Genomic DNA, 21,464 nt, shown 5'->3' on the forward strand with positions numbered 1-21,464 from the left:
TAGGGAGGCTTGGTCTCATTTCCAGGACATTGATATGCATCTTGGCATCTTCTGGAGACCATGTACCTTGGACTGTCCTTCCCAAGTATTGACCCCCTCACCCCAGTTGGTAGGCATCAGTGGTCACTGTGGCCGTGGGCAGGGGCAGAACAAATGGTCAGCCTTCAGAAACTTTGTTTGAGTGAAGCCACCAAAGAAGATATCTTTTGCAAGCTTGTGTGATCTTGGCTGGGGCAGTTAAAGGCTGCTGAATAATGGACCACTGCACTGGCAGAGCCCAGTGCAGAATTTGCATGTGAAACCTGGCTAAAGGGACCAAGGTGATAGCTGCTGCCATGGATTCAAACCTTGTAAGATTAGTTATGCAGGAAGAGAAAAATGCAGCATTACTCTCTTGACCTGTAATGTGGGAGTCTGGATGCCAGCTGGAGGGAGAGAGGCTATCTGATTGACCTTGTCTACATGAGCACCTATGAACTCCAGACTCTGGGTAGGTGTGAGTTGTGATTAGTTGTAACTGACTATGATGCCTAGGTGGAGACACAACTGGAGCAATTGGTCCCTTGGCTGTAGGAGAAGATGCCTGGAAGGGCAGGTAGGAGCCCTTTGTCTAGGTAAAAAAGTGAGCTGCTACCACCGCCATGCATTTGGTGAACATCATGGGGGCTGTGGTAAGACTAAAGGGCAATGCTCTGAACTGGTAATGTCTGGCTCCCAGACAGAAGTGCAGATATCTTCTGAAGCTACTGTTCATTTTGATGTGACAGTATGCATCCTGAAGATCTACTGAGCATATTCAATTGTCCTTTTGTTGTACGGACAGAATGGACTGAAGCACGACCATCCAAACATTGAATATCGCACAAACTGGTTTAGTTTGCTGAGATCCAGGATGGGTCTCAAGTCTCCTGTTTTTTTTGGCACTAGCAAGAATCTTGAGTAGGTCCTGGATCCTCTCTGGTTTGGGGAGACCTTCTGAATGACTCTTTTTTTCTAGCAGTTTTTCTATTTCTAAGGCTGTCACTTCCCTCTGTTGGGGTGGCACAACAGGGATTCTCTTCATTCTTGAGGGGGAATTTGGGAAAATGGTATGATATAATCTCTAGATATAATTCTCTGCACCCAGGAATCTTTTGTTATGAATAGCTAGGCTCTCTGATGCAGAGCCAACACCCCCCCCTCCAGCTGTCGCCATAGGGCAACAGTTGAACTGCTTTTCAGTAGTGTTGATAGGACTTTTTTGAGAAGGAATCCTGGAAACTCTGGTTCTGAGGACCACCTCTATTGCAGGGCGGCTTCTTCCATAACACTTCCCCTCGTGCCCCTGAGATAACTATCTCCTCGTGAGTCATGGAAAGGACCCTGGAATTTATTGAACCACATCTTTCTACTTCCTCACTGATTCTGGATAAAAGGTCTTTGAGGTGTAGAAAAATATATCCCTACGGCAGCCAAGGTCTTTCCTTCTTGCTCACATCTGGGCAGTGTGTCTTTACATTTATGCCCAAATAAGGAAGATCCAGAACATGGAGCATAGATAAATGAAGACTTCAAGTGCTCCACAAAATCACATATGTGCATTCAGGCATGTTTCCTAATGGTTATGCCTGAACCTGCTGCCCATGAGGTACCTTCCACCGCATGTGAGATCAGCTTCATGGATGCACTAGATATCGATTGAAAGATGGTCAGTTGCAAGGAAACTCTATTTTGGCCCTCCACAGATATGGGCCCAGAAAGAGATTTGGAGAGTTCTTTAGTAAAATCTCTTTGCAATCACGTAAAATGTGCCAAACAATTCAATGACCATAGAGCAAAGGTCGCTGAAGCATAAACATACTTACCAAATTTGTCCAAGGCCCTGGACTGCCTGTCAGAGGTATGGACAGAAGACCTCTGCTCTGCAATCTCTGTTTTCATGACTGCTGCCACAGCCATGGCATCAACTGGGACCCCCTTCCTCCATTGTGTCCTGTTCTTCGGAGGAGCTAGAAATTTATCTGGATGCTTAGGGATGGGCTCCACAGTATCTGCTTCTTTCCACATTCATCAGGAAATGAGGTCTACAAGTTCATCAGCCAGGGGGTCACCCAAGACATAGCCAGATCATACCTGAAAGCCTTCAGGAACACCAGCTCTCCTTGGGAAGGGGTATCGGAACATCAACCACCTTTTGTTTTAAGAGCTCAAGGAGCTCAAGAATGTCTCCAAATGAGACGCCTTCGGGTAGAGTTCTGGGGGACCCTTCCCCTTCATCGAAATTAATGTCCTCTGTGAGAGATTCCTGAGAGGAGTCTAAGTGTATCCTTTTACATGTTCTCTTCCTAGGGAACTCCTCTGTGCGATGGTTTTGTGAGGTATCAGAAGTGTTGGGGGCGTGCTGAGGGACTAACTAGAGACTTGGACGGGCTGGTTCTCCCAGTGGAATGAAAGTACAAGGCTCAGAGCAAATACTCAAAGGAGGTAAAGTAATCTTATCTGAGGGGGGTAGGGATGTCCTTTCTCAAGGTAAAGAGAAGGACCTCTCCACAGTCTCAAAGGCAGAGTGCTTAGGGAAGTCCGAAGCTGATGGCAGCAGAGCTGATATCTACCAAACCACCAGTCCCTGTAACTCCATAAGCACTCCACCCAAGGATAAGACCTGGTTCCTCATTGCTTGTTGATGTACCAGACTACTGATATGTTGCCTGTCTGAATCGCAATAGTTACGGAGGGGAGAGAGGAATGGAGGGCTTGCAACACGAGAAGCACTGCTCTCATCTCCAGAACATTTATATGCAAATTGATCTCTAAGGGGAACCACATGCCTTGAACTGTCTGACCCAGATAGTGCCCCCCACCTGAGTTGGGAAGCATCTGTGGTCACAGTGGCTGAGGAGGGAAGAAGGACAAAAGGCTGGCCCTGGAGAAGGTCGTCTGACTGCATCCACCAGATGAGAGATTGTTTGCATGCCCAGGAGATCCTGATACTGTGGTTCAGAGGGTAATGCAAAAGTGACCACTGCACGGATAGGTTTCATTGAAGCACTCTTACATGAAAGCAGGCCAAGGGTACCAGAATGATTGTTACCGCCATGGACCCCAAGGCCCGAAGAACAAAACTGGCTTGGTGCAAAGGAGTGTCCATAATCTGTCTGACACTGGATCTCAGACTGGAGATTTTGTCAGAGGTAAGAAGTGCTAGCGACCGAGGGGTGTCCAAGTGAGCTCAGATAAAGTCTATGACCTGAACAGGAACCAGATGGAATTTGTCAGGATTGATAGATATGCCCAAGGTCGAGGCTAGTTGAAGTAGCTATTCTCTGGCTTGAAGAAGTCGATGCCTGGTGGGAGCAGTTAGTAGCCAATCGTCTAGGTAAGGAAACACCTGGAATCCTTGCAGTCTCAGGTGAGCTGCTAACCACTGCCATGCACTTGGTGAACACTCTGGGGGCTGTGGTGAGACCAAAGGGCAATGCTCCAAATTGGTAGTAACTGGCTCCCAGCCTGAAGCAGAGATACTTTCTGGAATGCCTGTTCATCTTAATGGAATAGTACGCATCCTGAAGGTCTATACAGCACATCCAATTGTTTTTCTGCAGGAAGGGCAGAATCGACTTTAGCATGACCATTCGGAACTTTGAGTAGGCAACTGACTTGTTGAGGAGTGTAAGATCCAGAATGGGTCTGAGTTCCCCCGTCTTTTTGGGCACTAAAAAGAATCTTGAGTAAAAGCTGGATCCGAGTTGGTCTGGGGGGATGCTTTGGATCACTCTTTTTGAGAGCAGCTTCGTAATATCTGATGCTGCAGCCTCCTGCTGATTGGGTGGGACATCAGGGAGGATCTTCCTTGGGGAAGATTTTTGGGAAAAGAGTGTAAAATAGCCTCTGGATATTATCTTTGACACCCAACGATATTCTGTGATGGCTTCCAAGGCTGTTGGGTGTAGAAACAAACATCCCCCGACTGCCTCCAGAGTAGAGCAGTTGGGCAATCCTTCAGGACTGCTAATTGGGCCTGTCTGAGAAAGAATCTCGAGACCGCTGATTCATCGAACCCCCTCTGCCATGAGGGCAGCATCTGTTATTATTACCATTTCCCCTGTGCCTCTAGGAGAAAAGTCCCCTGGAGGATCTTGGAAAAGACCCTGCTACTTACAGAACCACAAATTCTTACTTCCATGCTGGTTCCTGGAAAAGGACCATTGTGGGGTAGAGAAGAGAAGTGTATCCTGATGGTAGACAAGGTCTTTCCAGCCTTTTCACTTTGGGAGAGTGTGTCTTTAACAGTCAGATCAAAATGGGTCGATCCATCGAAGGGAGCATTGACAAAAACACGTTATAGAGTTCCAAAAAGTCACAAACCGCATCCAGGTGTGGCATCTGGCTGCAGTACCTGATCCAGTTGTCTGTGAGGCACCCTTTGCTACATGTGAGGGTAACCTCCTGGACATGTTCGAAATAAACTTGAGGGTGCCCATTCTCAAGCAATAGGATTTCTGATCCTTGGCAGACATGAACCCTGAGGCCAAGCTAGGGAGTTCCTTAACCAAGTTCCTCTGTATCCTGGTTACGTGTGCCAGGTAGTTCAGCCCTTTCAAAGTGAAGGTCGCTAAAGCATAAATCTGCTTTCTGAACCTGTCCAAAGCCCTAGATTCCCTGCTAGGAGGATGGATAGTTGAGCTCTGTTGGGCTAGCTTCTTTTTGGTGGCGGTTGCAACACCATGGCATTGACTGGAATCCCTTTAGTCCAATGTGGTCGATCAGAAGGACCACTAAGGTTCTTATCAGGCCGCTTAGGGATCAGTTTCACTGTGTCTGGTTCCTTCCATGATCTGCGGGCCACAAGGTCAATAAGGGGGTCCACAGTGGAGGAAAACTCAAGAAGAAGACGGGCCTGACCCAAACACTTCCAGAAATACCGATACTTCTGGATTAGGGCTTTTGGAAGACCAACCATCCTTCTGGCAAAGAATTTCCATGATGTCTCCAAAAGAGAAATTTTCATGTGGAGATCTGGGGGACCCTTCTCCTTCATTGAGATCGGTGTCCTCAGTGACAGATTCCAAAGGGGAATCCAGGTGTCTCCTTTAACATGTATGCTTCCAAGGGACCTCTTCAGTGGGGTGTTCCGGAGAGGTATCAGAAGACTCCAGGGGTTCCAGATGGGAAAAAGACTGGAAGCCCTTCTAGGCAACTGTCCCGGTGGGGACAGAGTAGATGTCTCAGGCACAGATGCAGCTAAGGAGGGACCTGAGTCCGAAGCAGGCAGAGCCAAGGCTCTTCTGGGTGTAGAGAGAACCCTTTCCACCACCTAAAAAGCTGAGGAAATCGGGACACCCAAGGCACTCTTGCCGAAGCAGAATCTGTCAATGGGGAAGCTCTGGGAGCCACAGCTGCCCCCAGATCCAAGTGGGGAGTCGGAGCAGAGCTGTCAAGCATTGAAGTCCTAAAAGGAAGAGATAGCTCCAAGAATTTCTTAGCCAACGTCAACCCCTCAGACCTGGCACCAAAGCTACGGCTCTGAGAATCACTAGGCCCTGAAACCATCTGAGCCAGGTAAGACACAGAGACTGTCAGAATCGAGGTAACTGTACCAGGCAGCTCCAGCTTCTTGGCTCCATGAAGGGTCAGGCCCAATAACTCCAAAATCCAGGGTAGGATCGGAGAAGGAGCAATAAGAGTGAAGGCAAGGATCTTGCTCACGGAGTCAGGAGGGGATGGAGCAGGCAAGATACCCAGCTGGATTTGAGCCTTGAGGAATTTCACCATCATGCTGTCCACCTTGGCTTCGGAGAGGCTACAGGAGGACCTAACATTGGAAGCCACCGAGGCAGGCCTAGAAGAGGACCTAGACTGCTGCAAAAGAGGTGACTTAGGTCTCAACAACACGGACTCGAGGGAGAAACTACGGCTCAGATGAGGAGGGGAAGCTTGAATGACTATGGGAGCCACAGCAATCGGCTCTGAGGACCTTGGAATTTTGGCGGGAGTATTCCTGAGTGGCAAGATCTGCTGGGGGATCTCTTCCTATCCTTGTGCTTCTTAGTTGGAGGTTGAGCCCCTGAAGTGGTACAGGTGGCTGAAGAAGAACTTGGAAGAAGCCCCTTCAAAATAAGTTTGTTCCGGCAGTCAAGAAGTGCCTGCTGGTTAAAACCAGCATAGATAGAGCAAGCAAAGTTGACATGAGCCATCCCTATGCAAACTACAAACTCGGCATGTGCGTCAGAAAGTGGGATCTTGTACCCACAAGTGCTACATTATTTAAACCCAACAGGTTTAGGGTCAGCCATGGTCACACAACAACACAGATCACAAAACCAGTAATAGAAAAAACACAACTACAATCAAAAGCCTAAAGTAAAATACACAACTAAGAAAAAAAACTAAACTACATTTTTTTTTGAAGACAAGAACGTATAAATATTTATATCTACATATATATATATATATATATATATATATATATATATATATATATATATATGGTAATACAGTATATCTAACTATTTTAAACAGAAGGGACAGGGTACAGAAGGGTTGAGAAAAGAAACCACAAAAAAATATTTTTTCTCTGACAAGAAACAGCGAAGAGGAAGAAAGGAGGCTAGCAGAAACAGTAGAAACTAAAAACTGAGAAAATATGAGAGAAATCACTCACAGAAAAAAATAAAATCCCCTGAGGAGCTCAGAACAAAGAGAACCAGATGCTTATTGAACTGAGGAAACGAGATCTGGGTGATTTGGAGGACAGGGACATCATGGCTAGGGGAGGATCTCAAATTTTGTAGCCTACAGCTTTGGTATACGGCTAAGTCGGATCCAATGCTCGGATCAGAAACCTATAGGTTGAAAAGCAAATGAAGACAACAACATCAGATCAGAAGTTTTACCCTCAAGAAAATCAGAAATAAGTTGAGAGGCCTGAGAAAGAAGAACCAACACATACCTAGACATATGGGTCTTATAATTAATATTCCAAAAACATAGGGTAGCAGAAGTGTAAACCTTCTTACCCAGCCAGTCCATAGTTCTTTTATCTTTGTCAGAAGGAAATAACTTGGGCAAAGGAAGCAAATGACACGGCTTATCAGAGGCTACAGAGACCAGAGAAGGGTCAGCAGCAGGGCATTTATACAAAAAGAAATAATTCTCAGGCACCCTATAAAACCTATCAGGCTTCTTGGAAGCAGGGGGTAAAGAATCAGGAGCATGAGAGGCACTGGAAAAAACATCCAGCAAAGCAGTCAAAACAGAAGGAATAGCCACAGGTTTGGGAGACTCCAACTGAAGCAACTTATAGTACCTCCTATGGATATCATGGACCTGAGCACAATCCCGCTTAAAAAAATCCATCATCCTAGAGAATGTACCCCCAAAGGAAATTTCTTTAAAAGGAGCATCAGGACAAATAGATTCCTCCTCCTCTGACCCACAGTCTAAAGGAGAAGGAATTTGAGTAGAATATGTCAGGGATTCGTCATCAGAATCTGACTCAGTCTCAGAAGGATCCTGTTCTCTAGGTCTTTTAAGGGGAGGAGAGGACCAAGGAGGAGCAGGAACTGAAACCCCTTGAGGAGACTTTAAAGACATTAAAGCAGAAAACAGCCCCTAAGTGAATGGCTGCCATTCACTTTGAGGATCCCTAGGAGCCGAAGAAACATGTTTAAGTTTTTGTTTCTTTTTTAAGGGAATGTCCCCTCCAAAAAAAAAAAAAACCCCAAGACAGCAGTTGAGAACCATAACAGGAACTTCTTCCCCAGCTAAAATCTGAGGAACTCTCCTAAGCCCCTTGGAAAAAAAATCAGCTGTAGCCCCCCGAACGTCTGAGATGGAAGCCTGCAAAGCCTCATCGGACATGCTACCAGTCAGAACTTCACCGGCCTCCAACACGGTCAAAGTGGAGGAATCTGACAATACAGCCAGGTGAGCCTCTGGGTTTGTAACAACCTCAGGAGAAACACCTGGCAGAGGCTGGACAGTGGAAGATTCCAGTTGCACCTTTTCACCTTCTTCTTCCCTAACAGCTGCCCCACGGGGTGGGAGATTCCACCCACTGAATCTTTAGCAAGAAGCTTTAGACATTGGTTCTCAAGATACAAGGAAAGGGAAGAAAGTCTACTGTGAAGGGTTTTCGGAACGAATGCCTGGCAAATAGAACAAGACATATGGGCATGAGACATTCCTAAACAAAAAAGGTACTTATTGTGGCGGTCTTTAAGGGGAATCTGTCTCCCACACTGGCATTTACCCTTCCTGGATGATATTAACCCCAAGGAGCACAAAAACAAAAAAAAAAAAACAAAAGGGTTCTTCTCTACAAAGGAAACAGGAGTAAATCCAAAAACAAATGAAACAGAGTCCAAACTGGCCATAATCTTTTATTATAAAATGGAAGCGCTTTCAGGTTAAAAAACCCTTCATCCGACAAACTTCACATAACCATGACAGTCTTGGTAAATATTAAAACATTTTCTAAAAGCAACCAATTACTTTCTATACTTGATCCGCCTTTTCTTTAAGGCTGGTTTTAAAGGTACAGAACTATTTAAGGGTACAGAACTATCTCAAGATACAAGGAAAGGGAAGAAAGTCTACTGTGAAGGATTTTCGGAATGAATGTCTGGCAAACAGAACAAGACATATGGGCATGAGACACTCCTAAACAAAAAAGGCACTTATTGTGGCGGTCTTTAAGGGGAATCTGTCTCCCACACTGGCATTTACCCTTCCTGGATGATATTAACCCCAAGGAGCACAAAAACAAAACAAGAAAACAAACAAAGACCCAAAAGGGTACTTATCTGCACAGGAAACAGGAGTAGGTAAACACCGGAGAACAAAAATGCATTCAATTGGAAAAACGGACACAGGTAAACAGACCGACGGTGAAAAAAAACACATTTGGACTGGTGGCAAAAAAGTTCTTATTATGGTTAGCCTGAACATTACCTGTATGCCCTACAGTATTCAAAGAGCGTTGAGTGACGTTCAGGCGTACCTTTTAAATGCAAGATGAAGTCTTTGGTATAATGGCTGGATGACGGGCTTCCATTGCAATGAATCCTGAAGGTTACAAATACTGCAGCAGTAAATGTAAGGACATCAGTTATTCTGCTCTTCGAAAATCTTTCATTCTATGTAGGTAAAAATGTAATTGTCTGTGAACATCCAATAGATGTAACGTATAGTCTCCTTTATTTGAAAAATTTGGAAAGAAGACTGGTAAGTTGATAGTTTGATTCATATCAGATTCTGACACCACCTTAAAAAAAAAGGAAGGTTGACTCTTAAGGTTACTCTGTCTTTATGAAAAGTCAAGTAAGGTGACTTGGACACCGTTCTGATAGAGGTAGTTGCTACTAAAAAAAGAAGCTGTGTATTCACCATAACGTTCCATCTGTGTTGCCCATTTTCATTCTTCCTCAAACTGTGGGTTTCGCATCCAACCCTCAGATCTGACTCAGATGCTTTCCAAAGCTTTAGGCTCTGAAGCTTGAGCTCCTTCCCTACCCATCATGCATCACTCCCCCAAAATATCTCAGATCCAGTTTGCCATTAACAACATGTACAGCCTCTAAAGAAAATGATACGTATATGAATATACAAAAATAAATACATAAATATTAACAAAATCCTTTTCAAAGGAAAAGCAGATATCAGGAACTCAAACAGGAACAATGATTCCTAAAAGCATATCTATCAGGTCCCCATATATATGCACAGGGGGTAGGAGGAAAGAAAGGTTGAAAAAAATGAAACTGGACAGCACAGATGGAACATTATGGTGAGTACATAACTTCTTTATCTGATGTTGTCATTTTCATTTGTTCCTCAACCTGTGGGACAGAGTCCCCAGCTACAGTAATCTCCGGTAGTTCTCATGGAAGGATGTTCCAGAGCACTGCAGAACCAAAGTCAGCTCTATTTCTGGAGGTAATATCTAACTTGTAGCATGAAATAAAATGTATGAGAGTAGGACCATGAGGCAGCTGCACAAATATCATCAAGTGACGACCCTAGACTAAAAAACTTGGGATGTTGACATGAATGTGGTAGAGTGGGCTTTGATATGTGTGAGCAAAGGGGTTCACTTTATAACATCGAAATACTGAAATGTCGAATTTCAGTATCTCGAAGCTATAAAGTCGAATGTTAAAAATAGTGAACGTTCATAATCGCGAATTTGACGTATGTCGAAAATATGTCGAATTCGCGGTTATGAAGTTGCGCTAATGTCCGGGTTTGTGTTTTGTTGGTGCGCGGTGTCGTGTTTGGATGTAGGTGTTATATCAGGTAAGTGAGTGTTTTGTAAGGGTTTTGAGTGGGAGTTAGAGTGTGTGTGAGGGATTGGAGAATGTGCGTGTGTGAGTGAGCTTTTGTGTTGTGTTTGTGCGATCTTGGAGTTAGTATATATATAAGTAGGGGGGTGGGGGGCGCAGCCCCCCGCATGGGGGGTGCTTATGTGTGTGTGAGTTTGTGTGAGTTTGTGTATGTGTGTTGTTTTTTTTGTTTATGTTGTGATGTGGGTGTTGTGTTGTATGTTTAGTGCAGTGTGTGCGGTGTTTTCGGTTATGTGGTTTCGCGGTTTTTGTTTGTCTGTGTTTTGTGGATTCGGTTTTATAGTCTCGAGATACTGAAATTCGATATTTCAGCATTTCGAGGTTATAAAGTGAATCCGTGAGCAAAGATATACCTTTAGATGCATACACAAAAGAAATGCAATCTCTTAACCATTCGGCTAACATGGTCTTAGAAACTGTTCTTCTTTTTCTGATATTGGCAAAGGATATGAGCAATTGATCAGACTTTCTCAATGATTTTGTCCTGTCTACATAAAAATATAGTTGTCTATAAACATCTAAAAGATGAAGGATATACTCTCCTTGTTTTGAAAATTGGGAAATAAGACTGGTAGGTTCATGGACTGGTTAATATTGTTCAATGTAGCAATTTTGGGTAAAAAGGAAGAGTTGGTACGTAAGGTGACTCTGTCTTTATGGAAAATTAAATAAGGAGTTTTGGAGGAGAGGGCTTGTAACTCAGAAACTCTTCTTGCAGAAGTGATAGCAACCAAGAAAACAGTTTTCCATGAAAGGAATTTCAAATCCACTTTGGGTGAAGGCTCAAAACTGGGATGAACTAGTGCCTGTAGAATCAGAGTTAGATCCCAAGGAGGGGTGGCATCCTTGACAGGAGGGCAAAGTAAGAAGGTACCTCTAAGAAAGACTTCACACAATTTTTAAGAAGCTAGTGATGAAGAATTTTCTCCCTTGTGGAAATTTGAGATGCCTGCCAGTTGTACTTTTACAGTGAAATAAGTCACCCATTTGGGAAAATATCAGCAAGGAAATCTGGGACTGCAGGAATGGGAGCAGTAAAGGCATCCAGTTGCTTCTGTTGAGCCCATATGGAAAATCTTTTCCATTTGCTCTTATAAATTTTCCTAGTGGATGCTTTGTGGGAAGAAATGAAAATCTTTTAGATGGTGGATGAAAGCCTGGAATGTCCAGCCATCACTGGAACTGGAGAAAACATATGGTTAGCTTTAGACATAGAAGGTCCTGGTGAATATGTTGTAATGGATGGGACAGTTGATCTGGAATCGATTCTAATGTCCATGGAGGGTAGATCGGATGAAACCAAAGGAAGGAGAACCAGACTTTTCGAGGCCAGAAAGGAGCAATGAGGATTACTCTGCTCTTCAACCTGAGTGCTTTCTGAAGAAATCTGGGAATTAGAGGTAGAGGTGGGAATGCGTAAAGTAGACCGGGGGGCAAACATAAACTACAGCATCTCTTGGGGATGGTCCCTGAGGAGGGATCAAGGCAAAAAAACTGCTGCATTTTTTGTCGTGAGGGGATGCAAAGAGATTGCAGCAGGGTTGATCCCATTTGTGAAAGATCATGTTTGCCATTGATTGTTTTAGAGACCACTTGTGAGGCATCAGTAAAACTCTGCAGCCTGTCCGCTAAAATATTGCACTCCCCTGGAATGTGCATTGCAATTAGGAAGTGGTTGGTAGAGATCATCCATTGCCACACTCTCATTGCTTCTTGACAAAGGGGATAAGACCTGGTTCCTTCTTGCTTGTTGATGTACCACACAACTGACATATTGACTGTTTGTATCAAAATAGTCCCTAGAGGAAGAAAGCTAGAAGGACCTCTCTCATCTGTAGGAAGTTGATATCCAGATTTGTCTCGTGTGGAGTCTAAATGCCTTGGACAGTCTGTCCCAGGAAATGCCCTCCCACCCCAGCTGGGAGGCATCCATGGTCAACATGGCATTTGGGGGGGCAAAGGGGTGTCCTTGTTCAATATCTGAGGAATGAAGCCACCAAAGAAGAGAGTCTTTGCACACTCTTGATAGTTTGATCAGATAGCTTAGAGGATGCTGGTGTAAGGACCACTGGATTGCTAAAGTCCATTGCAGAATTCTCATGTGAAGTCGTGCTGTAGGTAACAGGGTAATTGTGACAGCCATAGTGCCTGTCACTCGTCCAGTCAGAATAAAACAAACCGTTGTGGATTTGGTTCAAGCAGCTTTATTATATACAAACACATCAGGATTGAGGCTTAGTAACTTAAATTTAAATAAACTTATAAACAGACTGACTACTGCACTCATACATGTTAACACTCTGGCTGTTCTCTCAAAATGGCACTGCTGTCTGCAGGTGCTCTCTATTTATATGCACATGCCCACACTTTGAAATGCTTCTTAAAGTTACAACACACTCTCTGTTCTACATCCTCCCTCTTTGAGAAATAAGTCATACACTGAAAATGACAACATTCCTTGACATGCATTTCTACATAAATGATCATTTGACATTCAATTATACAGAACTAATTCTTTGACATGCAATCATACAGAACCAAATACAAATAAAACAATCATGTCCAGGTTGCTGTGTATTTTGCACTAGGTCTAGAAATACAACCTGATCATGTGACATAAAAATTAGGACTGTGTTTAGCAACAGGGACTGTCTTTAATGAATGTTCAACTTCAGAGACATCTGAGAGAGCATCAGGAATGGGAATAGGTACTGAGACGTCCTTCAACAGGAACATTGTCTGGGTTGCTCTGAGATCTAGAGTCTGTGTCAAAGGTACAATGCTGTGATATTAATTCAGACACCGGAAGAAGATGCCTGAGATTTCTTCTGTATTCTACATCCTCAGATTCCACTAAGTAAGATCTCGGCTCAGCACATATACCTCTCACTTGACCAATTCGATCAAAACCTTTCGCCGTTTGCATCATCACTATCTCTCCTTCTTTCAATGGACAAAGAAATCTGCTTGTTTTATCATAGCTGGACTTCTGAAAGGAACGCCTTTTAAATAGTTGGGCTTTGACTGCTCTGGTGTTTTTAGCATTAGGCACCAACAAACTGGAACTGATAGGCAAGGTTGTTTTGGTATGCCTAGGTAGAAGTCTCTGAGCAGGCGAGCCAAGTAAGTTGTCAAGGGGTATATTTCTGAGATTAAGCAAATTCAAGAAGATATCGGTATTGTCACGCTTTAACCTCTCTAGTAATTGCTTTGCACTTTGTACTGCACGTTCAGTTAGGCCGTTTGACTGTGGGTATTCCAGACTGCTAGTAATATGGATAAAGTCCCACACTTTTGAAAATTTCTGAAATGACTCACTGGTAAACTGGGTACCATTGTCAGAAATAACTTTGTGTGGACTACCATGGATAGAGAAATGACATTTCAACTTAGTAATAACAGTACTGGACGTTAGGTTAGGTAGCAGATCGATCTCAAACCAGTTTGAATAGGAGTCTACCAACAATAAGTAATTCTAACTGTTCCACTTAAATATGTCAGTGCCTACTGTTGACCAAGGTAGTTCAGGAATCTGGCTTAGCTGAAATGGCTAATTTTGCAAATGTGATTTAGTACTATTGCATACTGAACAAGATGATAGTACTTTATCAATGTCTTTTGATAGAGAAGGCCAAAATACTAGTCCTCTCGCCCTTCTTTTGGTAGCTTCGGAACCTGGGTGGCCACAATGCAAAATCTGAATGTGCTTGTGTTGTAAGGAAGTAGGAACAATAATATTAGGACCTTTGAGAATGATACCATCTTCCATCAACATCTCATCTCTATAAGAAAATTAAAGTTGCACTTCTGTTGGTACACAAGACTGCTTTGACGGCCATCCAACATTGATGAAGTGGTTGAGCTTTTGCAAAACTGAATCAGTCTTTGTATGATCTCTTAGCTCATCAAGTCTTGTGGTAGAAAAATGATGCAATTCCATGACACTGGAGTCAAAATTCTCTGCATTAAGCTTTTCTGTGGTATTTCTGGGTGATCCCAATAAGGTATCAGCCAGATAAAGAAGTTTCCCTTTTGTATAGACCATTTTGAAGCTGTACTTTTGTAATCTGAGCATGTACTGCAGTGGTGGTGCTGCAATAGCGTTGTCGCCTCACAGTAAGACGTTCTTCTGTTCGATTCTCAGCTAGAGTGTCTTCTGTGTGCAGACATGCGTGAATGGGCATATCTTCGTTGTAGGTTGTGCATCAGGGCTGGCAACTCGGCACATAAAAATCTACTGCCAATCATTAGTGGACCGGAGTTCCGCTGTGGCGACCCCTAACCGGGAAAAGCCGAAAGACACAACAACTTTTGTAATCTGAGCATCATTCTTTGTAGTCTTGCTGGAGCTGTATGCATAGGCTTCTTTAAAATAGTGACTAGAGGTTGATGATCAGTCTCGATCTGGATAGCTCGGCCATAAATATAATCATGGAACTTTGAACATGCGAACACAATTGCCAAAAGTTCCTTCTCAATTTGAGCATACTGCATCTCAGTTTGAGTAAGAGTTCTAGAAGCATAGGCTACTGGTCTGCCCTCTTGAAGAATAACTACACTAAGACCAAACTTTAAAGCATCACAGGAAAGAATTACTGGTTCGAGGGCATCATAGTATCTCAACGTAGGTGTACTGTCAATTTTCTGTTTAAGTCAAAGTCAAAGAAAACGTTATTGTCAATCAGAACTACACAGCAGTGTAGCTGAACAAAATTACAATGCTTCATTCTCAATGCAGGAAACAGTTGCACATATAGACAGAGAAAAATTAATAAAATATCACAGTAGAATTTTAATAAGTAGCAATTTGTAAGTAAAGTAGGACAGGAGTGACCCACACCCATCCCAGAACAGGAGACAAGGAAGACAAGGAACAATATGAAGGTAATATTGTCAAAGTAAAATTGAAACAATAGCACCGTACCTATGAATAGACTAAATTATTGCAGTTTGTATATTGCACTTTACAGTTTTTCAGTGTGTAGGTGAGCTACCTTAGTATTGCACTTAATTATTGCACATCTATAAAATAAGCCCCTTGATAGGCTAGTTATGTAACAGACATCATGGTTCGTTTTTCCCAAGAGTTCAACAGTCTAATGGAGAGCAGAAAGAAACTGTTTTTTAGTCTAGTGGTCTTACAATGCAGGCTTCTGTATCTCCTGCCTGAGGACAGGCGAGTGTACAGACCATTGGCAGGAAGCGTTGGATCGCTGGAAATCTTTTTGGCCCTGTCAGTGCACCGGCATCTGTGTAGATCCTCCAGAGGTGCTGGGAGGTGCCAATGATTCTTTCTGCTGACCTTACAACCCTCTTGAGAGCCTTCCGTTCCTGATTGTTATAGCTCCCATACCAGACTGCACTGCTGTTGGTCAGGACACTTTCAATGGTGCCCCTATAAAAGGTATGAAGTATGAAGCTTGGTAATTTTCGCTTCCTAAGTTTCCTTAGAAAGTGCAACCATTGCTGAGCTTTTTTGACTGTGCTGGATATATGGACTGACGAGGATAAGTTCTCCATGATATGAGCACCCAAGAACTTTGTACTCTTGACCCTATCCACTGTCATCCCTTTCATCACTAGAGGTTTGTGTGGTACTTGAGATCTTCTAAAATCAACAATCAACTCCTTTGACTTGCTGACATTCAGTGCTAGATTGTTTCTGTCACACCAGACCTGTAGTTGATCAATCTCTTTCATGTAGGCCTCCTCCTGTCCATCTTTGATCAGGCCTATAACAGTGGCATCATCTGCGAATTTGATGATTCTATTCATCTCATGTGTGGCCATGCAGTCATGTGTCAGCAGAGTGAAAAGTAGAGGGGTTAAGACTCACCCCTGTAGTACTTCTGTGTTCAGGATAATACTTCCAGAGCTGTTGTCTCCCACATGAACCTTTTGAGGCCTTTCAGTAAGGAAGCTCAGAATCCAATTGCATAAATGAGAGTCTATGCCCAGTTAAAGTAGCTTCAGTATCTGATTCTGAGGGATGACAGTGTTGAAGGAAGAACTGAAATTGATGAAAAGCAGTCTTGCAGAGCAGTTTTTGCCTTCTAACTGGGTCAGTGTTTCATGGAGAGCTAGTGAGATGGCATCCCCTGTACTGCGGTTTGTCCTGTATGCAAATTGCAGTATGTCCAGTGTCACAGGTAGGATTGAGGCTATATGATCTTTGACCAGCCTCTCCAGGCACATCCTTAATGTTGAGGTTAAAGCAACTGGTCTGTAGTCATTCAGAGTTGTTGGCTGTGGTTTCTTGGGTAGAGAAATGATAGTCATCTCTTTGAAGCATTTCAGAACACTTGCTAGATGGAGTGAGGTGTCATTAAATTAAAATTACATTAAGGTCATTAAATGCTCTCTGGTGTTGTTCCAACCATGACCAGACAACATTTTTGCATGTCAGCTCTCTTAAAGGTGTTGATAATTCACTGACGTTGATAGATTAGTTCTAAGCTAACTGCCCTTGTGGGCCATTTTAAGCCTAGCCAATTATCCCTTGTGAGACTTAAACCCTGCACCTTGTGTTTGTAAGGCAAACACCTTAACCATTAGGCCACCCTCCCAATTCCCAAGTCAGGTATGAACTTGCCCAAATAGTTAACCATACCAAGAAAAAACTGTAAGGCTTGGACATTGTCTGGAGCTGGCATCTCACGAATGGCTGTTTGTTTGGTAGGGTCTGGTCACAAGCCTGTACTGTTAAATAAATGACCTACATAAGTAACTTCAGGTAGCCTGAATTTACATTTCAGAGGACTGAGCTTTGAATTCACTTCATGCGCTCTGTCCAGAACTTTCCTGAGGTTTCTGTCATGCTCTGCTTTACCATTACCTCCAACTAGTAAATCATCTACTATTATAGCACATTGATAACCTGAAAAAATTTGCTCCATTGCATGCTGAAAGACTTCAATGGCAGAATTTATTCCAAAAGGCATTCTGAGAAATCTGTATCTGCCAAATGGGGTACTGAGTGTAGTCAGTAGTGAAGATTTATGATCAAGCATTACTTGCCAAAATTAACTCTTTGCATCTAAGACAGAAAAAAACAGTGGAATTTGGCATAAGGGTAGCAACCTCCTCAACTATACACATAGGATGGTGGGGCCTCTTTAATGCTTTAAGTCTCTTGGGTCAATACATATTCTGATTTCATCTGAGCTTTTCTTATGAGCAACTACCATGGAAGATACCCATTCAGTTGGTTCTGTGACTGGACAAATCACACCTTGTTGCACCATTTTATCTAGCTGGACCTTGACTTTGTCCTGCATAACTATTGGAACTTTTCTCACTGCTCTGACCACTGAACTGACCTCTAGGTCTAACTTCATGGAGTACACAACTGGAAGTTTGCCTAGCTTGTCTTTGAAAACATCAGCATACTCTGAGAAAATAGCATCAGTGAAACTGGAACTAGGACATGTGCTTACATGATGGACTTCTTTGGTAAAAGAAAGCAGTTTCATTCTTAAACTGCCTCTGAGACCTAACAATGACTGCACATGTCTTCCGACTACATAAAATTTCAAGCTGTAACTGTTCCCAGCTGAATAGAATGAAAGCACTACTGAGCCTTTGGTTTGAATCTCTTCACCTCCATAAGCAAGAGGCTTCTCACAATTGGCCAAATTAAGCTGCTCACCAGCTCTTACTCTAGCAAAGGTTTCTGCTGACATAGCACTGCACTTTGAGCCAGTGCCTACTTTAAGCTCTGTGGGTTTACCATTGATCAGGACAGTACAAAACACTTTGTTCTTTGCCAACAAGTGTACTGGATTAACCTTTTCACCAACCACTGATACACCATTTACATAGAAAGTAGAGATGCAGATTTCTATATGATCAACTTGCTTTTTAGAATGGCTTTTCTTAATAAATGAATGAGGCTTGCTTGACTTACAAATCTTTTGAAAGTGATTCAATTTTTTACACTTGTGGCATTGCTGACCAAATGCTAAGCACTTCTCTCTTTTAGACTCATGACTGGCACCACAATTATGACAGTTAACAATAAGACTTGACTTGGGTTTTGCTGACTCACCCTTATGCTGCACTTAGCATGTCCGTTTTACTGAGCTAGTTTTAGAACTTGCTGGAAAGTTATGGGTTCTCCCTGGGAATCCCACAGGGGCTGTGGCTACCATGTGCTTACCTGTTTCTGTTAACCATGGGCTGCATGCTGTCTACATTTGCTCTAAAAGCTGCTGAAACCATGCTCTTATCACTTGCAATCATATTTGTGTGCCCTTCTGTAAGCTCATGTATTTGACAAATCTCTATGGCTTTGCTCAATGTTGAATCACTGTCACAAAGCAAAATCTTTCTCACTGCGGCATGATTAACACCACACACAAGCCTGTATTTTATCAACTCATATTTCAAATCACCAAATCTGCACATTTTAGCCTTGTTTCTCAAGTCAGTAATATAAGCTGCAAAAGTTTCTCCTGGCTTTTGGTCTCTTGTATAAAATAGGTGCCTCTCCAGTGTAACATTTGTCTGGGGGTTACACATTTCTCTAAATAAGAAGTTATGCACTCACCATAACATTCCATCTGAGTAGGAAACTTCATTTGTCTGCAACCTTTGGGTATCGGATCCGATTTCGGATCCGAGCTGGCAACTTGTTTCACAGCTATCAGATCCGAGCTCCTAGCTCCTCCCCTTACCCATAATCCCCTGCCAACCCTGACTGACCTCAGATCAAGTTTGCCCTCATACAAGCAGCTAAAAAGGTTAAATGCATCCCGTAGGGGACTAGAAGAAGGACATCCAGGGACTAAAACTTCTGAAGGTCAGGGGGAAGGAGGGGGGGATGGCTGCAGACAAATGAAGTTTCCTACTCAGATGGAACGTTATGGTGAGTACATAACTTCTTAATCTGAAGTAGGTACTTCATTTGTCAGCAACCTTTGGGACAGAGTCCCCAGCTACCTGGATCTTGGGTGGCCATCATGGAAGGATATTCTGAGGCACTGCGGAGCCAAAAGATGCTCTCCCTCTGGAGATAACGTCCAGCTTATAATGGTTGATGAAGGTATGAGATGAGGCCCAAGTGGCTGCGGAGCAAATATCATCTAAAGACACTCTAGACCTAAAGGCAGCGGAGGTAGATATAGAGCGAGTAGAGTGTGCACGAACTCCCTGAGGTGCGGGCCTCCCAGAGCTTTCATAGGCCGATAGAATACACTGTGAGATCCATCGTGATAAAGTGACCTTAGAGACAGGTTTACCTAAGTTAAATTTGGCAAAGGAGATGAACAACTGGTCGGATTGTCTATGACCAGCAGTCCTCTGAATGTAAAAGCGCAGTTGTCTATTCACATCTAACGAATACAGTTTGTATTCTCCTTTGTTCTGATACTTAGGAAAGAAGACTGGCAGGTTAATGGATTGATTGATATTGGCCTCTGAAGCCACCTTGGGAAGAAACGAGGGGTTGGTCCTGAGGTACACTCTATCCTGGTGAAAAGCCAAGTAGGGAGGTTTTACACAAAGGGCCTGAAGCTCAGAAACTCTTTTCGCTGAAGTAATAGCGACAAGGAACGCCGTTTTCCAAGATAGGTACTTAAGATCAACCGAAGCAGCAGGTTCAAAAGGGGGAGCTGTCAATGCCTGTAGGACTAGGGATAAATCCCAAGGGGGTATAACTTCCTTGACAGGAGGTCTGAGCAGGAAGGTACCCTTTAGAAAGGTTTTACACAATTTCGCCATAATCAAGGGACCTGACTCATGTCCCACATGGTAATGAGAGATAGCTGCCAGTTGAACCTTGACCGTAGAGCAGCTAGCCCCCTGATGAAACCGACCTGTAAGGAAATCCAACACAGTCGGTAACGGCGCTGTGAAGGGATCTAAGTTATGATTCTCAGCCCAGATGGAGAAACGCTTCCACTTACTGCGATAGACCTTCCTAGCGGAAGGTTTATGTGCTGCTACAAGGATGGCTTTAACTGGAGAAGAGATTCCGGGAGTCCTGATTAGGAGTGGAACTGGAGCAGCCAAGCTGTCAACTTGAGGTTGTCCAGATTCGGGATCGGGAGATTCAGGGCATGAGACATTAGATCCGGTAGGGGATCCAGAATCCAAGGAGGATTTACCAGGTGAGACCACAGGTAAGGGAACCACGCTTGACGAGGCCAGAATGGGGCAATGAGGATCATTCTGCTCCCCAACCGACTGGCTTTCTGTATGAGTTTCAGCATCAGAGGTAGAGGTGGGTAAGCATAAAGTAGACCAGGAGGCCAAGCATGCACCAGAGCGTCTCTAGGGATTCCCCGAAGGGGGGAATTAGAGCGAAGTAACTGTTGCATTTTGTATTTGAGGGAGAAGCAAAGAGATCGCAACAGGGTTGCCCCCATTTGGCAAAAATCCACTTCGCTACCTGGGGATTGAGAGACCACTCGTAAGGAGAAAGGATGGTGCGGCTGAGCCTGTCTGCCAGAATGTTGGTCCGTCCCGGAATGTGCATCGCAATAAGAAAGCGGTTGGTGGAGGTCGCCCATTCCCACACTCTCATGGCCTCTCAACAGAGAGGATAGGACCTGGTTCCCCCCTGTTTGTTGATGTACCAGACAACTGACATGTTGTCTGTCTGGATCGCAATAGTTCCTACAAGAAGAAGGTTCTGAAGTGCTTGCAATGCTAATAGCACCGCCCTCATCTCCAGAACATTGATATTAAAAGAGGTCTCTGTGTCATTCCACGTGCCTTGGACCGTCCTGCCTGAGCAATGCCCCCCCACCCGAGGTGAGAGGTGTCCGTGGTCACCGTGGCAAGGGGAGGAGGCGTGGAGAAGGGATGTGCCGTATGGAGGTCCAGAGATTGGAGCCACCATAAGAGAGCCCTTCTGCAAGCCCTGCTGAGGGGAATAGGATGGCTTAGGGGGTAATGTAGAAAGGACCACTGTATTTGAAGGGTCCATTGCAGGACCCACATATTTAGACGAGCCAATGGCAAAAGAGTGATTGCCGCCGCCATGGAGCCTAGAGCCCTCAGGACCAACTCTGCCGATGGGGCTTCTAATTGGAGGGTGGCCCGCACATGAAGCCTCAGGTTTTGTAGTCGTTCCGCAGTCAAGAATGCTAGAAGGTTTCTTGTATCCAACTTGGCCCCTATAAACCCTATCACCTGAGT

The sequence above is a fragment of the Protopterus annectens genome, chromosome 7.part1 (assembly GCF_019279795.1).
Source record: "Protopterus annectens isolate FY-2018-M chromosome 7.part1, PAN1.0, whole genome shotgun sequence".
NCBI lineage: Eukaryota > Metazoa > Chordata > Ceratodontiformes > Protopteridae > Protopterus > Protopterus annectens.